The sequence below is a fragment of the Mobula birostris genome, chromosome X, assembly GCF_030028105.1.
Source record: "Mobula birostris isolate sMobBir1 chromosome X, sMobBir1.hap1, whole genome shotgun sequence".
Lineage (NCBI taxonomy): Eukaryota > Metazoa > Chordata > Chondrichthyes > Myliobatiformes > Myliobatidae > Mobula > Mobula birostris.
The window spans coordinates 57,288,693-57,312,688 of record NC_092402.1 but is presented as its reverse complement, the minus strand read 5'-3'; the positions used below and the strand labels follow the sequence as shown (position 1 = coordinate 57,312,688).

At 43.0% G+C, this 23,996-nt stretch overlaps 1 protein-coding gene across 3 annotated transcripts in view; it reads left to right on the top strand.

Moving 5' to 3' along the window:
• Positions 1-23,996, top strand: part of LOC140191570 (beta-1,4 N-acetylgalactosaminyltransferase 1-like) — a 115,875-nt gene that overhangs the window by 4,245 nt on the left and 87,634 nt on the right. The window contains exon 1 of one of the 3 annotated variants that reach the window (XM_072249082.1): positions 8,370-8,380. The exons of the other annotated variants lie outside the window; for them this stretch is intronic. The gene's annotated coding sequence lies outside the window, so the exon portion shown is untranslated. Of the gene's footprint in view, positions 1-8,369; positions 8,381-23,996 lie in introns of those variants that run through there. 3 annotated transcript variants of the gene reach the window in all.

The window sequence follows — 23,996 nt, the reverse complement described above, 5'->3', positions numbered from 1 at the left end:
GATTAACTCTCAATGTTGGGACAAAAACACATTCACCTGTCAAGATGCTGATTATATATAAGGGGTTAGAAATGTGCAAACATTTGAACAAGGGGTGCATGGAATTTATTGCTGCGATAAAAATAAATACAGGAATATGAGGAAAATTTGGGAAGACTTTGGGAAGTGACCAAAAAAAGTAAGGGACGAGGACTTGGGGGTGGGGGTGGTGCGGAAGAAAGATCGGGCAGGTAGCTAGTTAAGAATGTGGAAAATAGCAGTGCTCCCCACCATGGATTTCACTTCAGTGCTTACAAAATGGGGAGAATATTGGGGAGGAGACTGATCATGAAGTGGTTAAAGCTGAAAGAACAGAGAATGTGATAAGTAGATGGAATGGAATTGGGAGTTAGGATTCATTAAGTGCAGTGAAACACATAATCAAAATTGACTATATGCAAATTAATTCATTCTCTAAATAAAAGGTAACTACCTTGTTGGAAATTGCACTGAAAGTTATTGGGACAAGTGCATTTGCAAGATGAGGATTTAGTTTCAAGAACACAATGTCTCTATGCCACCAGAGGTGCCATCTGTACAGATGAATTGTTGGAAAAATATGTGTTTGAGTCTTGCACCTTTAGATCAGATAGTATTTTCTTCCCCCAAGCCATCAGACTCCTCAATACCCAGAGCCTGGACTGACACCAACCTACTGCCCTCTACTGTGCCTATTGTCTTGTTTATTATTTATTGTAATGCCTGCGCTGTTTTGTGCACTTTATGCAGTCCTGGGTAGGTCTGTAGTCTCGTGTAGTTTTTGTGTTGTTTTACATAGTTCAGTGTAGTTTTTGTATTGTTTCATGTAGCACCATGGTCCTGAAAAACGTTGTCTCATTTTTACTGTGTACTGTACCAGCAGTTATGGTTGAAATGACAGTAGAAAATGACGACTTAACTTGACTTGACTATTGGTAGACTGGTCCATAGCAGGTGATTAAGTGGCCCAGGCAAATTGTACAAGGGGTGTAGAAGGCATGCACTCCAGTAGAACTGCATCTTGTCGATTGCTGGGTTATTATGGTTTCTTTATATTGAGCAATATAAATAAGAAATATGGAAATGGAATTTATTCATGTAACTAAGTTTTTATTTTATTTCTTATTTTATTGAGATACAACACAGAATAGACCCTTCCAGCCCTTCGAGACACACTGGCCAGCAATCCCCCCAATTTAATCCTAACCTAATCACAGGACAATTTACAAAGACCAATTAACCTACCGGCTAGTACGTCTTTAGACTGTGGGAGGAAACCAGAGCACCCGGAGGAAACCCACACGGTCACGGGGAGAACGTACAAACTCCTTACAGGCAGCGGCAGGAATTGAACCCGGATCGCTGGCACTGTAAAGCGTTATGCTGACCACTACACTCACGTGCCACTCATTGAAAGTTGGGCATTGGAGGTAGTCAGAGTCAGAATCAGCTTTATTACTCCTAACATATATCTTTAAATTTGTTGTTCTGCGACAGCAGTACAGTGCAAGACATAAAGAATTACGATAAATTACGATAAAAAATAAATAGTGCAAAAGGGGAATAGTGAGGCAGTGTTCATGCACTGTAGTAATAAGAAGAAGGCATATCTCAGATGGTGAGGGTCCTTAATGATAGATGCTGCCATCTTGAGGCCCTGCCTTTTGAATATGACCTTGATGGTGGGGAGCCTTTTGCCTGTGATGGAGATAGCAGAGACTATGACCCTCTGCGGCCTCTTTCGATGGTTAGCGAATAAGATCTAATATTCATTGTATAATTGGTGAACCACCTCTCTCAACCCACACAATTTTAATAAATTCTGTCATAATAATGTTAATCACTAACCACAGGACAATTCACGGTCTCAACGCCTGTGATTCACTGCCAGTGAAACAATGAAAATAAGCTTGGAATTACTTGAATCGGTGTATTGGGGTAAGAGCACAAATATTAAAATGATTAAAATGATTGTGAGCTAGAATATTATATCCACACCATTTCAAATTATTAAAATGAAGTCTTTAAAATAAATCACACAAAATGCTGGAGGATCTCAGCAGGCCAAGCAGCATCTGTGGAAAAGAGTAAAACAGTCGACATTTCAGGCTGAGACCCTTCATCAGGACTGGATGATGAAGGGTCTCGGCCCGGAACGTTGACTATTTACTCTTCTCCCTATATGCTGCCTCGTCTGCTGAGTTCCTCCAGCATTTTGTGTGTGTTGCTTGGATTTCCAGCATCTGCAGACTTTCTCATGTTTGTTTTCTTTAAAACTTCAAGTTGTTAAGGCTGTACTTGTTCACAATTTCTAACTTTACCCTCCCAGTGAAGTTTTCAAGATGGAAAACAGAGACGAAAGTCACTTTGTGAAAGCTGCATGTTTCTCCTTTGTCAGGTCCTAAAATGCCCTTTATGTAAATTTAATAGATCCGGGTTCAATCTCGACCCCCACTGATGGAATTTGCGTGTTCTCCTCATGACCACAGGGGCTTCCTCTATTTTATTCCCACATTCCGAAGATTTATTTATTGAGACATCGCATGCAATAGGCTGTTCTGGCCCTTTAGGCCGCGTGGCCCAGCAATCCCTGACTTAACCCTAGCCTAATCACGGGACAATTTATAAGGTCCAATTAATGTACCAACCGGTTTGTCTTTAGACTGTGGGAGGAAACTAGAGCACCCAGAGGAAACCCACGCATCACAGGGCGAATGTGCAAACTCCTTACAGATGGTGGAGGAAAGGATTAATTAGGGACTGGATTGCCCCTGGTGTGTAAATGAGGGATAGAATCTGGAGGGAGTTACTGTGGGGAGAATAAAATGGGATCAGTGTAAATGGGTTGTTGAAGGTTGTCACAGAGTCAGTGAACCAGAGGGTCTGTTTCCATGCTGTATGACTCTTATGATTTAACCCAGAGTAAAATGGGCTAATATTTCTGATATGATAGTACTTGTGTGCTGTAAGTGGAAGACTCATCAGATTAACTTGTGGAGGTTACTGTGTATGTGTGAGCTGGTACAGTTGGTCCAACAATCTATCTCCTTAACCAATGAGATTTATGAAAGGATAGGGAAGGAAAGAGAGGATTCATCAAATCAGACACAAAAAGAAAATTGAAAGAAAGGTAATATTGAAGCAGAAGAAAGGGAGAAAGAGAACAGACAAGATAATAAAAGTCTCTTTTTTAAAAATATCTGAATACTTTTGAATCTTTAACAACTATTTACTACATGTAAGAATGAGACTGAGTGGTTTCAGTTGTCCCCTGTCTGGGTTAGAAAAGTTGACTGGCATTGCACTGATAGTTACCACCTTTCTTCTTAATTACCAGATTGAAATTTATGTGGTGAGTTTAATTGGTGTAAATCCAGCAAGTTCTTCAGAATAGCAGTATGGCCGAGGGCCAGTTGCAGTGGATATGAAAGGGTGGTTAACCACGTCCTGGAGAACAAAAAAAATCCCGGATTCTGCCTGTTCCCCTGAACTTGCTGGCTGATTTACACATTAATGAAAAGGCCAGCTTCTCTCGAAGTACATCTGAGATGATGTATCTGAAAACAGATGGCATTGTGGGGGTAAGAACATGCAGTGATGTCACTGGAATCATATCCAATCTACACCTCAATATAGTGCATGATTGAAATATTCCGTCTGAGACTTATAATTTGAATGTTAATTACTTTTCTATAAATAGGCAAGTTTTCTGGCTCAGATATTCCCTGCTTGAATCTTCCCCTCTCCCTCCCTCCTGCAATCTTCATTTTCTTCGAATAGAGTAAACCTGCTTCTGCGTACATGTGACATTCCCTCAAGGGGAAACAGTTTTCCGGGAGCAAGGAAACTGTGGATAAGATGCTGAGGTGGTTTGACAGGGTGGATGCGTATGACTGTTAGCTCAGACTAGCCAAGGATCATTGCCTCAGGATAAGCAACTGGCTGTTTTTTCACTGAATTAGTTGCTCAGGGGGTTGTGGTCTTCAGAATTTTCTACCTCAGAGAGCCATGGAGGTGGAGTGTTTTGAAGACTTAGGTGGATTTTTAGTCTTCAGGGGAATCAAGGGATACAGAGATTGTACAGAAAAGTGGATAAGTCACAGGGTCAGCCATGAAGCGAAGTGGTCAAATAGCCTATTGTTGCTGCTATCTCATGATGTCTGCACCTCTTCCTGGTAATTATAGTTTTTTTTCAGATTATGAGGACACTCAGTCCTCGTTTATTGTCATTTAGAAATGCATGCATTAAAAAATGATACAATGTTCCTCCAGAAAGATATCACAGAAACACAGGACAAACCGAGACTAAAACTGACAAAACCACATAATTATGGCGTATAGTTACAACAGTGCAAAGCAATACCGTAATTTGATAAGGAGCAGACCATGGGCACGGTAAAAAAAAAGTCTCAAGTCCCGATAGCCCCATCATCTCACGCAGACGGTAGAAGGGAGAAACTCTCCCTGCCGTGAACCTCCAAGCACTGCAAACTTGCTGATGCATTGGAAGCACCTGACCACAGCCGACTCTGAGTCCATCCAAAAACTTTGAGCCTCCGACACTGAGCACTGAGCACCATCTCTGCCGAGCGCTTCAACCCCGCCCCAGCTGCCGAGCAACAAGCAAAGCCGAGGACTCAGGGCCTTCCCCTCTGGAGATTCTGGATCACACAGTAGCAGCGGCAACGAAACAGGCATTTCAGGAGTTTCACCAGATGTTCCTCCGTGCTCTCACATCTGTCTCCATCAAATCAGGATTGTGCACAGCACCCTACTTGACAGATAACAGATATCATTCACCAGAGTGGCTGTTGCACGCTGCGTCACGCCGCCATCTTCTCCTCCCGACTAGTTGAGACTAGTTTGTACAAAGATGAGATCATTCAGTTAATGAACTGGATTATTGAGCTAAAGTAATCCTTCACTGTCATTGTGTTATTAGTGGTTAGACGAAGAAGCGTGGGCAAGCTGAGGTCTCTTAAAACTTGAAACTGAAACACAACATTCTGCAATTGGCAAAATGACAGATTGCAAGGAATCTGGTCTTGTTCTTCACAAAGTGTCACGTGATGAGCCCAAATCGCCAATCGTCATGGCAAGAGGGAGAGGAATTTTTTTAAAAGGAGTATTTTGGAGAACACTTCAGTCAACACTCTTCAAAATATAGAATCTGCATGGTGTTATTGCTTGAAGGCACTGCTGCCTCTGATTTCAATGATGGTGATCTCTGTGGATTTACAGTGTACAGAGTGCACAGTACATTAATTCTTTGTTCAAAGTGGGTGACCTCAGTCACTTGTTCTTTGTTTCTTTGTTTTTGGAGTTGAACAGTGGCCTCAGAAAGAGAAGGAGCTCGTGACAAGAATTAAGGAGGGCCACTGAGGTCATTTGTGGATGGGTGGTACTGCATGGATTTTTAAAACTGTGCATTGCAACTGTGTGAAGGAGGATTGAAAGAAGCAAGAGTTTCCAAAGTTTTGATGTTTCAAGGAAGAAGGGAGACAGAGGCAGAGGGATATAGCTTGTTTTTAACTTGGGACAAAGATCTATTAATGGAGGTTAATGAACAGAGAGCTGGCCTTAGTGGACTGTTAATATCAACACAGACCAAATGGCTTGGTTCTTGTTGTAAATACAAAACAATTCTTTGTGTGTAATTAAGGAGACATTGATTCTTAGGATGGCACAGCTGGTATAGCTGCCACCTCACAGCTGTACCCAACCAAGTCCAACACTGACTTTGTGTGTGACCATGCGTGTTTCCCCCAGGAGCTCTGCTTTCTTCCTCAGCTCAGACTGTTTGGGCTGAAGGGCCTGTTTCTGTGCTCTATATGTCTATGACTAACAGCACAAAGGGAGAAAGGGAGCAATGAAAACAGGACTGATAGAATTTGGAGACTAGAGAAGGATCACTTCTTGGATATTGGAAGTAGCATTCAGGTTTTGATCAAAATTGAGTTTTCTCAAGAGTTACAGAAAGAATTAGCACAAAGAAGAAGCCATTTCTTTGGGAGGACGCTTTAGTACTGACAAAAATAGAGGCATGAGCATTGAATTCTTCAATTTCAGCTATCCTCCATGCTCCTTCCCTATCCCTTTACTCTCTCCTCCTGATCTACCAAGTTCCACCCTGCCCTCCATCACCCTGTTTCCTTCCCCTCCCTCACCCACTTCATCTGCCCATCACCCACACACTCCCCCCACTGTTCCCATCTGCCCTCCCCACCTCCATTATTCGATTCCATGCTCCACCTTCCTCTCCAATCAGATCCCACCATCTGCAGCCCTTTGTCACCTCCATCTCTCACCTCCCAGCCTCTGTCACTATCTCCCCTCTTCCCTCCTCCATCTTCCAATCACCCTCCTCACCTGGGTCCACCCCTTCCCCTCACATGTTTATACTGGCTATCTCCCTCCACTCTTACAGTCCCAATGAAGAATCTTATCCTGAAATGTCGACCGTCTATTTCCTTACAGATACTGCCCAACCCATTGAGTTCCTCCAGCAGATTGTTTATTGCTCCAGATTCTAGCATCTACACTTCCTGGTGTCCCCATCCCTTGATTCTCTGAATATCCAAAAGAAATTGGTCCTGAATACAGTCAGTGACTGAATCTTCACAACCCTCTGGGAGAAAGAATTCCAAAGAATCACCACCCTCTGGGTGAAGCAATTTCTTCCTGTTCTTGATCTGCTTGGCCAACTCTAATTTTGATGTGACCCATGGTTTAGTATACACCAGCCGGGGAGACATCTTGACCTTGTCTAGTCTCATAAAATTTTTGAACCTTTCAATGAAATCATATCTTAATCTCCTCAGTTTTGGAAGGAATCAGTTCAGTCTGCTTAATTTCCCCTCAAAGGGGTACAGTGGCTTCCTATGAATCAACCTATCAGGACATAGTGATACCATTATCTCTCAGACTCCTGTAATCATGTCCTCTGATACTAGGCATTGGAGATTGAAAGGCTTGAAATTGGAGATTATAGTGCCCATTTTGATGTACAAATAATTCAGGAAGACTCTGTCGCAGTTATTTTAATGCAATTGCCCCCATTTCCTGTCATCCCAAAATTGGACCAAGTCCTTCCAGACTCAGTGGTTGTTTTAGTGGCTTTGTTTGTGCACGTGGTAATGTCACCAATATGTGCACTGCAGTACTCTGACTTACCGGTGGAGCCTGGTGCTCTAATGCATAACATATGAGCATTGTTTTTAACTCATAGTAAAGCAAGGAGCAAGCCTTACAGCAAGTCAATGAGGAGACAAATGAAAGGGCATAAACTGAGACACCAGCATATTTGTTGCTCCTGCATCTGCCTGTCTGAATTTGCAACACTGTGCGTATTTGTTACATAATTTATGGGTCTCTCAGAGCTTACTGCAGTCTTAGAAATCCATGCACAGCACAGGTACCCTGTGCTCTCTGCTTAAGTAATGAGCCTGGTCTTGCTGTTGTGTAGGATGAGGAACTTGACTTGCGAGGAGGACTGGCGGGGATGTTGGCAGTTGACCGTCGGTCACACACAGCTGATGCAATAAAGACACGTTATTTTCCCCCACCCAACACCAGTTCCCATGGTTTCCTGTGGCAAAGACGTGGCCACCTTGAGCTCCTTGGACAGGTTGGTTGGCTTGGGAACTGTACAAGGCACATTTTAATGCACCAGTAAAGATTTCCTAAAAGTAAATTTTCCCAGCTTTGTGATTTTTGAATAGAGGGGTGTTGCTAATTGGTCACCAGTGACCAAATAAGGACGAACTGTTATTGAAGGCCTCTGCATTTAACTTGATGGACTGAGAAGAGAAAATACTATTGTGCAGTTATTGAGTGGTAGAGGTGTAAGTTTTCACAAATAAAGCGATGTCAGGCATTTTATGTTTAAGAAAAGCCATAACAATTCATTGATTGTACTCCGAACACTGAACATATAGCAGGGTAAAAGTACTTTATGTATTTACATTACACAGCCCCCCCCCCACCCCGAATTCATTAAAACTGGCATTGCGAGCCTGTCAGGAGCTCAGATGAGCCGGTCTGGAACCGTGGATGGAGGAACAGCAGGTGCCTCTGGCTCGTCTAGAGGTGTGTTGACACACTCATTGTCATGTTGTGATGCCAGGGGCATGGTAGTGGAATACTCCAGATCTTGGCAGGCCGGTTTAAGGTGATCTACCGAAATATGTTCAAGTTTACCCCTCTTATCTATGATAAAAGTCTTTTCTCCCTGTTCCAAACTGCAGATGGGGCCATTGTAAGGGGGCTTAAGGGGATGTTGGTGTGCATCACAGCGGACGAAGACAAATGAGCCGGAATGTCGGTCAGCTGGAACCCAAGAGGCTGTATGCCACAATGGGAGGTAGGAATAGGTGAAAAGGAACTGAATTTACTGAGGAGGGTGGAACACTGTTGAGAGGCCAGCCAGGCAGTCGTGGCATCAGGAATGAAATTACCTGGCACTAGTAACGACTACCCATATCCCAACTTTGCCACGGACGACTGTAGGTCCTCTTTTGGAGCTGTTCTGAGCCCCAGTGGGACGCATGGGAGATGATCATGCCAACACTCATCGGTCCAGGAAGCCCTCAGAGCAGCCTTTAAGGAGTGGTGAAACCACTCACATAGGCCTCGCAGCCCAGAGGTCTGAAATGAATTGGGGACTGCGGTCAGAGGAAATATCAGGTGGGGTGCCAAACTGAGCAACACAGGTGCTGATGAACACCCGCGCCACATCTTCAGCCATTGTCGGTGCTAGAGGGTTGACCTCTGGTACGGCCCACCATGGTAAGGAGGTGCGTGGAACTGTGGGAGGAGGGAAGAGGACCAACATGGTCCACATTGACATGGTCAGATCGTCACTCAGGGACCTCAAAAGGCGCCAATGGTACCTGAACATGACGGTTTTTTTTTCCCGCTGGCACTCCACACAAACTGCACTTCTCTCGGTCAGTAGCGTGGTTGGCTGCCATGCTGGCGGCATAGTCAACCTCAATGGCTGGCTGTGAGAGCCAATCAGCCACGGCATTATATTTCCCCTTGATATGTTGGAAAGAGTTTGTCTGGTATCATTAAGTGCCCTGGCCATGTCTGCTGACCAGTCAAGCATGTGATTAGGGGTATTGCCTTTAAGCACACTATACAAGAGAAGCATAAGTTTAGCAGCTTGCTGAATGAAGTGATGATAGAAATTCACCATGCCTAAAAACTCCTGTAGTTTTTCACTAGTGTGGGGTGGTGGGAGATCCATAATAGTGGCTGCTTTTGATGGGGGGTAGGTTTGACACCTCCTGCGGAGATGCGATGGCTGAGAAAGTCAGTGGTTGACAACCCAAACTGGCACTTAGCAGGGTTAATAATCAACCCACATTAGCATAAGTGCTCAAAAAGTGTGCAGAGATGAGATACGTGTTCGGATTTGGATGTTCTGGCGATAAATACGTGCCACTGTCACTTTGGAACAGGAACAGGTGAGGGAGAGGGTGTGGAGAGAGAGGTGGAGAGAGAAAATACAGAGAAGGCAGAAAGCAGAGCTAAAGGAAGATGTGGTTTAGACTACTACCCCTTCATGAAAATAACTTGGTCACTTCATCACATTCCCCCCTCTCCCCCCCCTCTCCCCCCCCTCTCCCCCCCCTCTCCCCCCCCCTCTCCCCCCCCCTCTCCCCCCCCCTCTTCCCCCCCCTCTCTTCCCCCCCCCCTCTCTTCCCCCCCCCCTCTCTTCCCCCCCCCTCTCTTCCCCCCCCCTCTCTTCCCCCCCCCTCTCTTCCCCCCCCCTCTCTTCCCCCCCCCTCTCTCTCTCTCCCCCCCTCCCCTTCAGGGGTGGGTGAGGGAAGCACAGACAAAGGTCTTCAGTTGCCAGTGTTAATGACTGGTAGGATGTTGTCACCTGCTCAGTTAGTTCAAATGAGCAATGCAGCTATGCTCCAGTATTCTGTTACATGTTCTGTTACATGCTGAGTGCTGGCGACCCAGGGCATATTTTCCTCCCACCTCATCCCCTCTTCCCCGTCCCATCTCATCTTCTGGAATCTTTCCAGATAGCCAAAAGAATAGGTGCAATCACAGCCAGTGAGCCCCATCAACATATGCTGGTCTGGTGCAGAAATGGGCAGTACCTGCAGCCTGGCGTTTTTGTAAGGTAGCCAGCAAGATCGGACTATCTAAGTTAATGGGATTCCTTCCTTTCCCAAGAGTTTGGGTGCAGTCAGTGACACCACAGGCAGCCATGGTTAACTCCTTCAGCCTCCAGGCAGAGAGGGTTATCATTGTGTGCATAGCTCATTCCATGACCTCCTTTCAATGCAGAGTCAATGCTCTAATGTAAAAAGCGTGGTGGGCCAATTTGTGCACAGCAAGATCCCACAAACGGCCTGATAACCGCTTTTTGCTGTGGCAATGTTGGTTGAGGAATATATAGTGACAGGAAGATCTCCCGTGCTTCCTTTCCTGAAAGGGTGCACTTGAGATCCTTTGTGTCTGTAGCAGGATTTATTGACTTGCCTGAAAAGGGAGTTTTGGACTGCTCTTTTAGTATTCGACTTCCTGCACTGGTGGGATGAATACAGAACCTTCTGCCTGCACTGCAACCTGTCACTGGCTGCCTTAGTTTTTATGTAATGTGTGTGGGGAAACCCTCATAAAATAGTTAAACAAAAAGCTTGCATGATTACCGCACTTACAGCAAGCAAAAGAACTCAGAAAAACTTCTGAACCTTCTTATTGACATTCGTACATATATTCATTGCACTGTGACTTTGAATGTGATCAACTTTGATAGTATTATAAATTCAATAATACTTAACTCTGCCCTGGAACCAAAGTCAACTCTGGTTTGCAAGAATTTTACACTAATCTGGGTACACAAATTTGTTTTGGTAGGTCCCCTTGCCACTGAGTAGTTCTGATGGAGGTGTGCTTGGAATTTGCTTTGGCACTTACAATCCAAAGAATAAAAATTGGACTTCCAAAATTGATCAAATTATGGGCAGATGAATCTTGTTTCACCAACTACTGCCCATTAAATGTGTAGATCCATCATCTGCATGCAGGATCTGTAAAGATGGGAGGAGCAAAAATTTCAAGCAGTATCGTTTCTCTTCTCACAACACAGAACAAAACCTTGTGACAACATTAGGCATAAAGAAGGTGTGATTCATCACTTAAAGTTATTTCAGTGGAGGCTGAGGTAATAACATGTTTCTAAAGATTTTACTAGGTTCTAAAACTGAAAATAATCTCTGACATGGAAAATAACCCGCAAACCTCACCGAGAACGTTTCAGTTCCAAATCTCAGGAACGTTTTGATAATGATTTTCAATTTGCACATCTTTATCTCACTTGACGAGTTGCCTGAAATAAGCATTCAACCTATCAGTTCATTTTATAGAAACTGAGCACAAAATCTGTAAACGCAAGCAGCTAGCAAGGTGGCTGTTTTTCTTTCCTACAGTGTTAAAGCCGATGTCTTGGTGGAAGGAAGAATGTACAAAGATTGCAATGGATACATTCAACAAGGACCTTTGGAAATGCATTCTCAATCTAATAATACCGTTCTTGGAACCTGCTGGAATATTTCATAAAGTTTAAAGTACATTTATTATCAAAATATGTATACTATATACAACCTTGAGATTTGTTTCCTTACAGGCAGCCACAGAACAAAGAAACCCAATAGAACCCATTTAAGAAAAAGAAGACCATCAAACACCTAATGTGCAGAGAAAAAAAACAAATCGTGCAAACAATGGAAGTAAGCAAATAGCGTTCAGAACTGAAGTTCACAAAAGCGAGTCCACAGAAACAAAGCCAGGCATCACTGCATCTGATTCAGGACCAGGCCACAGCCTCAGTTCAGCACAGAGCCGAGTAAGTGTCGCGGAGCAGCAGGCTGAACTGGCCTGACCCTTGCCTCTAGCCCCAACACTCTGACCTTTTCAATCTGGCACGGTGCTTCAGTTGTCCAAACCTTAAGCAGTTCCTTGCTCTTGGACCTGGGCTCTGCTGCATCAAATCACCTCCAACTATCCTCCAGCAATGACCAAACATTAGCTCATTCCCTGCTCTTGGGCCTGGGCCCTGCTGCCTCAATCTGGCCCATCATTGCCACAACCATACTGCACCTTCAAGACTTCAGTTCATGCTGCGATATGCCAGGTCGTACAAGTGGTTCAAAAGCTCAACTCCCAAAGGGCAGTTACAGGCTATTGTTTGCAGTGAACATTTACCAGAAAAAGTGTTATTAATAAGGTATTTTGTTGTTTTCTTTGCTGTCGATAAGTAGTCGCTGAGCTTCACCAGTGGCACCTCAAACCAGAACCTTAAGAAGTTGAAATGTTATACTGTATGCCGCCTGCACGGAGAGCCAACTGTACCACAAACTGTGTTTGTTCTAGATTATGACCTGTTCTTTTGGGAGATGTATCAGACTACTTTACAGAAAGTCCTTCAAGCAAAGAGGGAAAAAATATCTAATTAAGAAGCAGATGAAGCATTGTCAACATACATTCCATAATTAAGATAACTGTTTTGTAAAGAAACGTTCTCTCTCTGGATGATAAAATGAGATCACCATTGAGAATCTGGCTGAAGGTCTTAATCTTGAGATTGATTTTGATGAGCTGAACCATTTTCATGGCACTTTAAGCCAAATTGGCACATGTATAATTTAGAAGTAGGACGTGAACAATCAAAGTTGGTGGAAGACTTCCTTTGAGTATCCTGACAAGAAACCAACCAAGTTGTTAAACTCAGACTTTCAATCCCAGTCTCAAATAATTATTATGAAAATGCTTTTGAGCTCTGCAACAGAGTGTTGGAACAAAGGAACGTGCGGCTTAAGCCAAAGTTTTGTGAAAGTAGGGTACCAGGTCCAGCTGAAAGATAGGTGTCACCGTGAGCGCTGGCAACGGCAGAACCCGGATGTGGAGGAACGACAGACTCCCACATGAAGACAGAAACTCGAGGTTATACACAGGAATTGCAACAGAACATCAGTGGCATGACTGAGAGACAGCACGAGACAAATCATTCTCCACACAAGGACACTGTGATGAGTGCTAAACAAGAGTCTTCCTTAAATGATCATAGAAAGTGGAAAACCCATGCCAGTCATAATTAACTTGACAAGATTAAACAGAAAGCGCAAGGCTTAATGGCTCTCATTAAGACAATTAGTAAGTAGAAGTGCGTGAGAAACCTAGAAGCCCAATTCTCTGTGGCACGCCACAGAGGCCGGCAGGGCTCATGACAGACAGGATGTCTTGTGTTAACTTTACTGATGTGCCAAAAAGCCCCAGGAGTTTCAATGGCAACAAGAAACCTAATCAAATCTAGTTTGTAAGAAGGAAGAAACCCTGTGAACCTCATGGAAATCTACATAAGAACATAGAACATAAAACATTACAGCACAGTACAGACCCTTTGTCCCATGATGTTGTGCCAATCTTTAACCTACTCTAAGAGCAATCCAGTTTTCTTTCATCCATGTGTCTTTCTAAGAGTTTTTTGAATGCCCCTAATGTATCTGCCTCCACCACCACCCCTGGCAGTGCATCCCATGGACTCAACTATCTGTGTTAAAAAGCTTACCTCTGACACCCCCCCCCCCATGCTTTCCTCCGATCACCTTAAAATTGGAGGGGAGGAGAAGATGGTGCGACGCAGTGTGCAGCGGCCACTCTGGTGAATGATATCTGTTATTTGTCAAGTAGGGTGCCGTGCACAATCCTGATTTGATGGAGACAGACGTGAGAGCACGGAGGAACATATGGTGAAACTTCTATAATGCCTGTTTCGCTGCTGTTGCTACTGTGCAATCCAGAATCTCCGGAGGGGAAGGCCCCGAGTCTTCAACTTTGCTTGTTGCTCGGCGGCCAGGGCAGGGTCGAAGCACTCGGCAGAGATGGTGCTCGGTGCTCTGTGTCGGAGGGCTGGTCGGAGGCTCGAAGTTTTCGGACGGACTCAGAGTCGGCTGTGGTCAGGTGCTTCCGGGGTGCTGCATCGGCAAGTTTGTGGTGCTGGAGGTTCATGGCAGGGAGAGTTTCTCCCTTCTACCGCCTGCTTAAGAAGATGAGGCTATCGGGACTTTGAGACTTTTTTTTAGCATGCCCATGGTCTGCTCTTTATCAAATTACGGTATTGCTTTGCACTGTTGTAACTATATGTTATAATTATGTGGTTTTTGTCAGTTTTAGTCCTGGTCTGTCCTGTGTTTCTGTGATATCATACTGAAGGAACATCGTATCATTTCTTAATGCATGCATTTCTAAATGACAATAAACGAGGACTGAGTCAACTCATAATCTAAAAATCTAAAATCTAAAAAATTATGCCCCCTGGTATTAGCCATTTCTGCCCTGGAAAAAAGTTCCTACCTGTATACTCAATCTATGCCTATTTTCATCTTGTACACCTCCATCAAGTCACCTCGTATCCTCCTTCACTCCAAAGAGAAAGGCTCTGGCTCACTCAACTATGCTCACAAGACTTGCTGTCCAATCCAGGCAGCATCCTGGTAAATCTCATCTGCACCATCTCTAAAGTTTTCACATCCTCCCTATAATGAGTGTTACGTACCCTGTAACTGGGTTGCCAAGCCAGCAGAAATGGACCACTAGTTGGAGTCTGGTTTACTAGAAACTAATAAAGTTTTATCAAAGAAATAAGTAACACAGTACTCTAATCGTAAGGATATAAATGCAACAGGTTAGCATTGATAAAACACACATGTACACAGAACTGGGGTAATAGGAATCAACCAAGCTCTATTGCAGTCTAGGGGTAAAATGATCAGTCTCGAGTGATGCAGAGTTCAGTTCAGCTTAGTACAGTTCGCGGTAATCACTGTTGTGCCGTTGGAGAGAGGGAGAGATGCAAATTTGATTCAGGCAGACCTTTGATGTTCACAGGTGGTTTCGGGCAGACCCTTTTATGTCTTCTATCCTGCTGTGGTCACCGACTGTGACCCCTCCGTTCCGAATACGACTGTTCTTCCGCGGTGAACCCGGCACCCAGGCAAGGGCGGACACACACACCAGGTTCCCACCGATCGTACCTTTGCACCCTGTGTGTCTATGGTCGGTTTCCACAAACCGGACCTCCAAACTCCCACCAACTTGTGGGGGCACACCGCTCTTTCCAGGGGTCTCGTTATCTCGTGATCTCATGGTGTGTGTCGTGCCTTAGCGAACCTGTTCTTTTCATCCCCCTGCTGGGGTATCGCCTGTCCATCAAACTTCAAGCAGTTCAGGTTCAAAGCAACCGATCTGTCAATATTCTGAATTGTGTTTCTTTTCCGTTATCTCTGTCCTCTCTCATTGACATTTTGAACGTTTCTCCATTTGTCTCCCTTATCTCTCTCTCATTAGCATCAATCTTCTGATAACTTGGTTTGTCGTCACATGAGCTAACCAGAATTGAGCACTATATTCCAAGTGTGGTCTAACCAGAGTTTTATAGAGTTGCAACATTGACTGCTGAGATATTTTCACATGAGCTAATGTTGTTTGATTCAAACTTCAGCATCACTGGAGGTTGCTGGCGACCCTTGGGTGAGTCAAGGGCAACTTGCTCCAGCCAGGAAGTTAGGCTTCATCTCTGGAGCTTGTTCCCAGGCAACTTGATTTCACCACCCAGAGGTAGGTGCTGGCTGAGTCGCTGTTGTGACAAGCGATGGTCTCAGGTAGCTCGTCTCAGGCTGTCGCTTTTCCACTGCTTGTGGAGGGTTAGTCTGATAAGAATCAAACACAGTGCTTATTGTGTTCGTGGGATCCGTTATTGTTGCTGAAAAGCGATCACTTTGATCAGGCAAGGCTAACAACAGGACAATCTGTGCTGAAGACTGTCGTTCTTATCTAACAACCAATGTTATACAGCACATCATGGTACATTCAGTTCTTAGAGGCACTCCTACACATACACACTTCAAGTACACTGTCCTCTGAATGCTTTTCTATCCTAGATGCCTGCATCGAACAAGATGGCAAATTGAGCTAAACCTCTTTGCCTGCACATGATCCATATCCCTCCACTCCCTGCATATGTTTCTGTCTTTCTAATCGCACTTAACCACTACCCCTGTATCTGATTCCACCATCACTCCTGGCAGTGTGTTCAAGGCACCTACCACACTGTATTTAAAAAAAAACTTGCCCTGCCCATCTCCTCTAAACTTCCCCACTTCCCACCTTAAATGAATGTCTTCTAGTACTTACCATTTCTACGTAGGGAAACAGGTTTTGACTTCTGACTGTCTGCACTCTCTGTGTCCCTCGTAATTTTATATCCTTCTATCAGCTCTTGCCTCAGTTTCCGCGGCTCCGGAGAAAACAATCCAAGCTTGTCCAACCTCTCCTCATAGCTAATACTTTCTAATGCGGACAACATCCTGGTAAACCTCTTCTGTACTCTCTCTAAAGTCTCCGCATCTTCCCTGTAATGGGGCGGCCAGAACTGCACACAATGGTCCAAGTATGGCCTAATCGAAGTTTTAAATGGCTGCCGCACAACTCTTTTACTCTGATGCTCAATACCTTCAATTCTTCAGGAAAAAGATTTTTCAGATGTAAAGGAAATCAATGAATATGGGGTTAATGCAGGATGATGGTGCTGAGGTAAAAGATCAGCTGGTGTTGTATTGAATGGGAGAGCAATCATGTAGTCTTTTAACTGTTTATATAATTAGATAATTATTAACAGAGCTATAAATACTCAATCATAAATGCTCTCATGCCTTTGGTCTTCTTGTCCACAAAGCTCTTCACTAAGAGCTGTGCTTCGCATCTCTGAGGTGGCTACTTGCGCATGGGTGATGCGAGTTGGTCTGCCCCACAGATGGTGTGGAATCCTGCGCTCTGACTGTCACATCACTATAATTATCCCCAGAACCCTGAACACATTGTTCCACTGGCTGCAGCTCCGTTTCCTCGATAGCACTTGCATTCAATGCAGACTTTACATAAACTTTAGCACTACCATCTAATTAAAATCTGCAACACACTCAATTATAGTGTATTGAGCTCATTTGTAAATGGTGTGAACTCAACAGCAGTGGTCTTTAGCTGGCCTTTGATCTAATCTGTTTTCTTGCCTCCATTCCCGTACTGTCTCCTATGCCAACTTCTTTTCCAGGTACTGAACTATGTTTCTTTCTTTTTCTTTTTCCCTTTGAGCTTTGCTGTTGATCCACTCCCTGCTCCTCCTCTACAACACTACACTCACGGGCCAGCTCTGCTTAAGCAACACTGATCAGCTGTGCGTGATGGGAACTTGAATGAGTTGAGTCACAATGCAGTCCGCATGAGTGACCTTGAGCCCTGTTATGTGCCACTTTAATTCCCCATCCCACTCTCACTCAGTCTGTCAGTCTGTGACCTCCTGTACTGTTACAACCCAAGTTCAAGAAACAGCAGCTCACCATCTACCCGGGCATGCTGCAACCTTCTGGACTCACTGTTGAATTCTCTCTTCTTCCTCTTCTTCCTCCCATCTGCTCAACTCTAAGATGAGTGACATTTGACGTCTTGTGGTAGCAAATATCAATAGTTGGTCTGCAGCTGGAATTCTGAATTCAGAATTAGAATCAGGGTTGTGGTTGGGTGTGGGATCAGGATTGGAAATGCCGGGAACTGGCCGGAGCCAGGGCCCAGTGAACTATATGTTTCAGTGTGGATATATGGAAGTTGTTGTACCCGTGGAGGAGTTTGACTGCTATGTGTCACTACTGCATCAGTGTCATTGACACTGGCTTTAGAGGTATCCATGTATTCTTGCTATTGGTGCCCAGCTCCTTGTGAATAATGAGGACTTACTGGATATACACTTGTGTACTGAAGAATAACAATAGGCAATCTTGAATCTTGCATAACACACAAAATACGCTGGAGGAGCTCAGCAGCATCAGGCAACATCTATGGAGAGGAATAAATAGTTGATGTTTCGGGCTGAGACACTTCATCAGGACTGCTTATTAAAATCCCTTTATTGACCTGTCCTCTACTAACTTGTGGACAAATTCATATCTTGTGTACAAACTCTCATTATCCTCCATTTATTGTGCATATCCTTGCCCCATTGCTCCTCCCCAGATGCACACCCTACTCCTGATTAAATTCTATTTGCCATTTCTCTGCCCATTGCTGTCTTTCTGCAGTCCACAGCTTTCCACCGTAACAATCATCTTTGAACCCTAATCACTACCTCTATACTGAAACACAATGGCCACTTTGCATTACAATGGACTTTTTTGTCTAATTGTATTCCTTGTATGATTTTGTATTATTTTTGTTTATGTTTTTCTTGTAAATGCTGCTTATATGATGCTACATGCCTGTGATGTTGCTGCAAGTATGTTTTTCATAGTGTGATGGTATTGGGTTTGCTGACCGCAAAGTTCTAAACTTAGAGACTTTAAGCCCCTTCAGATATAAATAGCCAAGAGCAGTCTCACTAAAGGGAGATTAGACTGTAGCTACCCAATCTTAAAAGACTAGTTTATTTTCCTGTTTATTTTCCACGGTGAGCTTAGCTGCCAATACCCATTACTGTAGTCCAGTGGTGGGTTCCCTCTCCCTACCCAGGAGAAAATACTTGCAGCTAACAAATAGTTTAAAATGCAGTTCATTTATTTTGAGTGATACATGATTGAATCCAAACAGCATTCTTAAAACAGATGTAAAACTCAGAGGATTTCTATCTTAAACAATTTTGAAAACATAAAGCATTTCCAAAGGTAAACATAAATGATTTCCAAAACACAGGCACAATTCCTATAAACTAAAAAGGCATACCAAACAAGTTGCAAACAAGTTGTCTATTCCAGAAACTGAAGCTATAGGAATAGTTTCTCATTCACCCCATGTTTCCTTCAGGTTTCTTCTTGATGTTCTTTGCCTAATTTCTAATAGGCCTGAACTGCTGTCCATATTTATACCCTTTCCAGCCACTTGAGTGACTTCACAAGCATGTGATAGTTCCTCTGATATCCTTTTAACACAAATGGTCTCAAGGCATTTTTGTAGACGTACAGTAGTTCCACAATTAATGCTGTAAAGCTAACTTCTGAGTAGATAAAACTCTTCCATCTATAAACACATCAGTTATTGATATGCTAAATATATTATTCTGCAAGCTTCCTTGAGCTAAGCAAATTAAGTATCAATTTGTTTAATTCAGGCTGTTTCAAATAGACAACTCATTGTTTTCTATTCTCCTCTCGAGAAGCAATAAAGCAGGTGCAGTGACTAGTATCTACTTCCTCACAGACAGAGCACCTGTGCTAGAAACAGAACTTGTGGTGAAGCTGTTCTATCGACAATACTTTGTTTTAACTTCCATCACAAACCCCTCTTGCTAAACAAATATTTCTAACCCAGGTTCTTCTGACCAATATCAGTTTTGAGATCAAGACTCCTCTTGGGAATAGACTACCACTCCTCCAATCATTCCGGTAGGTTACTGGTGTGAAAGAAAGCTTACTTCACTCCAGTGTATGGGGTTTCTGTGTGTTTAGAGTATCCACTTCCGCAATCTCAGCTGTACACATTTTCCAAACCTCAAACGAATGTCAGCATTATAATTTTTCATAAACAGGCAACAATAGTGCATTAATATCCATATTATAAATCCATCTTTAAGATCTTCCCCACAAAGAGTTCTTGCCATTTCCTTGATGCAAGTTTGAATTACGGTCTCAGTCGCCATTAATTCATAGGTCAGCTGGCAATGCCTTTCACTAAGCTGAAGGTAGTTCATCTCTTTCACAAGAGTGTTCACATTGCTTTTGACATGATGCATGACCTTACTCTGGTTTTCTGAAAGCAAGTCTTATAAACAAGTTTCTGATCATGTATTGCTGCCTTCATTGCTGAAGGATTAGTGATCTCACATTTTATAGAAAGTTATATCCATCAATTACATGATTTCACAATATAATAATATACATAAACATGGAACATATACAAAAGCAAGCAAGATTACAATTCTCCTGTTAAGAATTCTGTATATACCTTTAATTCTAAGCTCCCAGAAAAAAAAAAGTCACAAAATAAGAGTTGGTTATGTCCCTCCCATGGAAGTGAATACCCATTGATATGTGATAACTTAACCTTCTAAAATCAACCATGCCACCTACATACGTCTCTTCCCTTTTTGGTAATTCTGGACTCTGGGTTTAATTGTTCAGGTCTTTCCCCCTTTAACTTTGTTAATGGTTAGGCTTGACATATCGTCCCAACTTTCGTGTTTTCCCAGAAAATTTTAACTGAGCAAGGCTACTCAGTCTGTTCTGTCAACCCATGGGATTTTATCAACCAAATATACAAATTATTCTTGTAACATTAAATATACCACAAACAGCAGTATTGACAGGTTTAGTGGTCCTACGTGTTGCATTGTAGGAGTACCACATACAGTATGCAATACTTACTAATATCCAAATAGTAAGTAGATCACATTTTAATAGTTCTATCTTGTACCAAGATGACACTTTGTTGACCTTGGAGGCTCTAGGACTACATCTCCATTTCTGAAGAAATCACAATAGAAGAAATAAAATGGTTATCATTTCTCAGTCATGGCTATCTTTCTCCTCCTTGTAAGTGTTCTACCACTGTAAAACATTATACACAAAATATAGTAAGATTAAAAGTTAAAGATGTAAACCATGATAGTATAATGTCATCATTAGCAATGAACAATACATTTACAAAGTACATTATATAAGATCTTATGAACCATATATATAGAAAATTAACAATGTTAAAAAGTTGGTTAAGCTGCTCTATAAACAATACTTGGTTTTAAATTCAAGCTGATTACTGCTTTTCATTTATATTTTAAGAACTGAAGACTGATTTCCTTTTATGACCAGAAGTTAAACAAACTGTTAGTTGGAAGCTTACTTACCATTGTTTGTGATTTTTCAAATGACAGCTGATGTGCTTTAGAAAGCAAGCTTAGCAAACATAAGCCAGGAAGTGAATATCCATCACAATTGCATTGTGCAAACATGTCCTTGTGCATATGACAATAAACCTGAAACATAGAAACCTAAAAATCTACAGCACATTAGAGGCTCTTCAGCTCACAATCTTGTGCTAACCATGTAACCTACTCTAGAAGCTGCCTAGAATTACCCTACCGCATTGCCCTCTATTTTTCAAAGCTCCAAGTACCTATCTAAGAGTCCCTTAAAAGACCCTATTGTATCCGTCTCTACTACCTTCGCTGGCAGTGCATTCCATGCACCCACTACTCTGTGTGAAGAACTTACCTCTGCCATTCTCCTTGTATGTAGTTCCAAGCACCTTAAAACTCTGCCTCCTCATGTTAGCCATTTCAGCACTGGGAAAAAGCCTCTGACTATCCACATGATCAATGCCTCTCATCATCTTGTACACCTCTATCAGGTCACCTCTCATCCTCCGTGGCTCCAAGGAGAAAAGGCCGAGTTCACTCAACCTATAATTATAAGGCATGCTCTCCAATCCAGGCAACATCCTTGTAAATCTCTTCTGCACTCTTTCTATGGCATCATCCTCCCTGTAGTGAGGCAACCAGAACTGAGCACGGTACTCCAAGTGGGGTCTAACTAAGGTCTTATATAGCTGTAACCTTACCTCATGGCTCTTGAACTCAATCACATGGTTAATGAAGGTCAACACACCATATGCCTTCTTCACAACACTGTCAACCTGCATGGCAGCTTTGAGTGTCCAATAGACTCTAAGATCTCGCTGATCCTCCACACTGCCAAGAGTCTTACCATTAATATTATATTCTGTCTTCAACTCTGACCTACCAAAATGAACCACTTCAAACTTACCTGGGTTGAACTCCATATGCCACTTCTCAGCCCAGTTCTACATCTTATTGATGTCCCGCTGTAACCTCTGTCAACCCTCCAGGCTATCCACAACACCTCCAACTTTTGTGTCATCAGAAAACTTACTAACCCACCCTTCTACTTACTCATCCAGGTCATTTATAAAAATCAGAAAGAGAAGGGGTCTCAGAACAGATCCCTGAGGAACACCACTGGTCACTGACCTCCATGCGGAATATGAACCATCTACAACTACACTTTGCTTTCTGTGGGCAAGCCAATTCTGGATCCACAAAGCAAGGTTGACTCTTATTTTCTGAATGAGCTTTGCATGGGGTACCTTGTCAAATGCCTTGCTGAAATCCATACACACTATATCTACGGCTCTACCTTCATCAGTGTGTTTTGTTACATCCTCAAACAATTCAATCAGGCTTGTAAGGCACAACCTGCCCTTAACAAAGCCATGCTGACTATCCCTACTCAGATTATGTCTCTCCAAATGCTCATAAATCCTGCCTCTCAGGATCTTCTCCAACAACTTGCCCACCACTGAATAAGACTCACTGAGCTATAAATTCCTGGGTTATCTCCACTCTCGCTCTTGAACAAGGGAACAACGTTTGCAACCTTTCAATCCTCTGAATCCTCTCCTGTCCCTTTTGATGATGCAAAGATCACCTCCAGAGGCTCAGCAATCTCCTCCCTCGCTTCCCACAGCAGCTTGGGGTATATCTCTTCTGGTCCCGGATGAATTTGACTTTCATCTGCAAAATCTTTATCATGTCCCCAGTATTTTGATCTAAAACATTTATCAATGTTATAGAAAGGTGGGGTCAAATGCTGAGCCCATTGTAATGTCTTATTATTCTATAAACCACAAACATGAAATTGTTGTGGCTGCTTAAGGATTGACAGATGACATATTTTGTGTAAGTGTATCAAGGGGCAATGAACTACTTGTGGAGAAATACTACCACAGATATGGCAACAGGTAAAACTAACTAAACATTCAGTTGGCATCAGGTAACGCAGTCTCGGGTTGTGACGATATTGAATGCACCCATTCTAAACACAAGTCAAGACCATAAATTTAACCTTTTATCAATGTCTACTTGTGCACACATTTAAGGGAGATTATACTGTATCTAAGTATAGTTCAAAGACTAATATAATTAACTACTTTAGTCTCTTTTCTGAAGGGGTTAAGCTGTCAATAATCACTATTTCGAGCGATGTTTCCCTCTTCCCACCCATAAAGGAGATACTTCTAGCTAACAAAGCATACTAAGCACAATGATATTATTTTTAATTGAATCATTCTGGTTCTGCGGGCTGCGTAAGTGTCAGGAAGACAATCTCCGGCCCTGCCAAATGGGTGAGATTGAGGCGTGAGCCCCCCAAACCCCCTGTGTGTGTGGATGCTGCGTGATTTGTTCCCCTGTTACAAATCAGTACCACAAAATAACAGACCGTACACCCCATACAATTAAACAATTTAGCTCTATAATTCTTAATTTGACTAAAGGGATAGTAAAGAAAGAACAAAAAAGAAGAGGGCCCATTTTAATGAAACGGTCTAAAATGCACAAGTTGGAGCTCACAGTTTCTCCTTCGCCGATCCTCCTTTGATCTCGCCCCAGGCTGCTTCAAATCACGGCTCCACTTCAGGTCGAATCCTAATGACCTCTTCTCTCCGGCATCTTCTCTCTTCAACTCCTTAACAAAAGCCCCAAGCCCAGCCTTAGTGTCCCTCACCAGAGAAACCTCCCCTTAATCCGACCATCCTAATTGGATGACACACAATTCTCCAATCTCTTATCTTCAACAGTAACCCAAACAAGCAGCGTGCAGAGAACAGCACAAAATCAAATACAGAACAGCATAACAGTAACACAAATAGGAACCAGGGCATTACATAATTAAGTATGTTTTTTTGAGGAATAAAAGTTCATAATTCTACACATGGGGTGGTGTGGTAATGTAGTGCTTGGTATAACGGTATTACAGCACCAGCAACCAGGGTTCATTTCCACCACTATCTGGTGGAGGAAGAGGATTGTTCTATGGGCCAGCATAGACTCAATGGGCTGAATGACCTGCTGTGCTTTAAAAATGTGTAGTTCAGGAACAGGTCATACATCCTGCCGTATA